This window comes from Pseudorca crassidens, chromosome 1 (genome assembly GCF_039906515.1).
Source record: "Pseudorca crassidens isolate mPseCra1 chromosome 1, mPseCra1.hap1, whole genome shotgun sequence".
Classification (NCBI taxonomy): domain Eukaryota; kingdom Metazoa; phylum Chordata; class Mammalia; order Artiodactyla; family Delphinidae; genus Pseudorca; species Pseudorca crassidens.
The window spans coordinates 1,699,372-1,702,173 of record NC_090296.1 but is presented as its reverse complement, the minus strand read 5'-3'; positions in this window follow the sequence as shown (position 1 = coordinate 1,702,173).

Sequence of the window (2,802 nt, the reverse complement as noted above, 5' to 3'; positions counted from 1 at the left end):
CAGCCCCGACCCCACACCGCATGCACCACGGCGCCCGCCCGCAGCCTGCAGGGGGCAGGGTCCGGTGGCTGCGGGTCCAGCACCACTGAGCTTGTCACCCGGCACCCAGCTGCTTCTGGGGACAGGCCCTCACAGACCCCCTCCCCCTGCAGCTGCGGTTAGCCGGGGCGGGTGGGGGCGCTGGAGCCCCGGCGCCACAGCTCAGCCCCTCAGCCCACTCAGTTGGTCTGAAGCAGTCGTGTTTCACTGAAATGGGATTATGCGTTTCCACAGTTCTGTGGTGGCCCAGTCGGGGATAGGTAGGTGGGTGAGAGGACCCCAGGGTCTTTGGGTAGAGGCAGGCTGTCTGACAGTGCATGGGAGGGCCAGCGTCCCTCTACTCAGAAGGGGGGGGGAACCCCATGGAGTTGACACGCTTCCTAGCATCTCCAGCCCTGAGGCAGGAAGGGGTCTGCCCTTGTGGCCACAGCCAGGACCTGGTCCCCTCATGGACAGCACAACCCGCCCTGCGAGCTGCTGCTCCCACCTCCAGACCCGGCTGGGCTGAGGGGAGGCCGGGATCCAGGCCTAGGGGACCGGACGGATCTAGCCAGAGGGGCTCCCGTCTCTGACCCCGTGGGGCCCCTGCCCACACTGCGCTCGCCCACCCCCCATCCTCCCCATCCCCCGCTGTGTGCTGCTGAGACTGGAGGAACTTTGGCCAATAAAGAGCAAAGCTTGCCCAGCACGTGCCCGTGTTGTATTCAGAAGCCGTGGGTGGGTGTGGTTTGATCACAGTGGCTGTGACGATGCGGGTGGGTGGATGGATGGATGGATGATGGACAGACAGGTGGATGGACAGACGGGTAGATGGAGGAAGGGAAGGACAGACGGGGGGGGAGTGAGAGGGTGGGTAAATGGGTAGAGGGGGGTATGGCTACATTAGCACATAGGTGGCTGTGTGCATGGGTGGACAGGTGGATGGATCAGGGGAGGGCGGGACAGCGGGAGGGGTGGGCCTGAGGGGCCCTGCCTGCTCCCACAGAGCCCCTAGAATCGGGGCAAGGTCTAGGACAGTGGTGAGATGAGCACAGCTCTCCGGGGCCGTAATTTACAGACACAAACCTCACCTGTTGTAAGTGTCTGTAATTCCAGCAGGTTTACAAGATACTGCAGTCATCACCGTGACCCACTTTTAGTATATTTCCATCGTGCCCCCAAAGTTCCCGCATCCCCGATGTGGCAGCCGCTCCCCGTTCCCCCTCCCCCAACCCCAGCAACCACTGAAGTGCCTCCTGTCGCTACGGACTGGCTTCCCGTGGACATTTCATGGAAGCGGGATCAGACAATAAGTGGCCTTCTGTGCCGGTTTAGCATGTTTTTGAGATTTAGCCGGGCTGTAGTGTGTCAGGACTCCGTTCTTTCGTGTGGCTGAAGAATGTTCTGTTCTGTGGCCAGACCACACGTTGTTCATCCGCTCACCTGTGGACGCTCCGGTGGTCTCCACGTGAGGCAGCGCTGCCGTGAGCACGTGTGTGCTGCCTGTGTGCTTTCGTTTCTCAGGGTTCGATTCCTGAAACGAGAATGGCTGGGTCATACGGCAAGTTTATGTTCAGCTTCTTAAGAATTTGCCAAGCTGTTCTCCAAAGCGGCCGCGCCCGTTCCCGCTCCTGCCGGTGCACTGCTTCGAGTTCCAGGGGCACCTGTGTCCTGGGGCACCACGTGAGGTGGTGGGAACCCTGGGCAGCCGAGCGTGAGGTGGGAACCCTGGGCAGCCGAGCCTGTGCGCTTCTGCAGGGGGCTGTTCTAATTTGGGCTGGGCCATGTGACTGGCAGGGCCCCAGCTGCTGGGCCTGGACAGGGCTGTTTATAGAAAAGCCCGACTCCCCCCAGGCCTACTGGCTATTTATAGACCCGGGCTTGGGGGAGTTGGTGCCCCGGCCAGCGTCTGGCCCTGCAGAGCCCATCCGAACCCCCACGGTGCCCCCTGGGCCCCCCTGAGCCTCCATCTCACACCCGCTGGCCCAGAGCCCCGGTCTCCCGCAGGAAGGGCTCGGAGCCAGCAGTCCCCGCCTGGGGCCTTCAGCGCCACCCAGTGGTGGACAGAAGCATCGCCACCGCCCCCCTCTGATGTGACCTCTCCAGGGCTCCTGGGGGCCATCCCAAAGCTCAACTCCTGCATCCAGAGACAACAAAGAAATCTCCCAGAACGCTTTTGGTCCCTCCCGCTACAATCCCGCCCCCTCCTAGTTGACACAGCCAGCCTCCCACGCCCTCACTCCCTGAAACACTCCGCCCCCCGCCACAGCCCGCCCTGGCCAGCCCACGGTTCGCCCCATCCTCAGCCTCCTCAGCCCGCGGTGGCTTCAGAGCCTGGCACCCGGCCCTCCTGACCCTGCTGCAGCCGATTCCCGGGGCTGGTGGCCCACAGAAGGGCGGGGGGGGGGTGCTGCCCACCCGCGCTCCATCACTGTCATCCAAGGAGGCCTCACACCCTGCTTGTAAGCCCTGGTGTCCCCACGTGAGAGAAGAGGGACTGGGGCACGGAGGGGCCAAGAGCCCTGCCTAGGGTCGGCGCCAGGGCTCTGGCCAGGAGCCCAGGGGGCTGGAGGGTGCAGGGGTGGGGGGAGGGGGGCGGAAGAGCAGGTGCAGCGGTGCTGGGGCGTGAAGCACTGACTCTCCAGGAGTCCGTGACAAGCCCAGGGTCCACTCCCTTGCTCCTGGGGAGTATCTGGTCCCCTGCCTCTGGCTTGGAAGCCCAGGGAGCTCAGTGGCTCTCTGAGCCCTGGGCAGAGGCCAGTGGACAGGCTCCAGGCCCCTCTG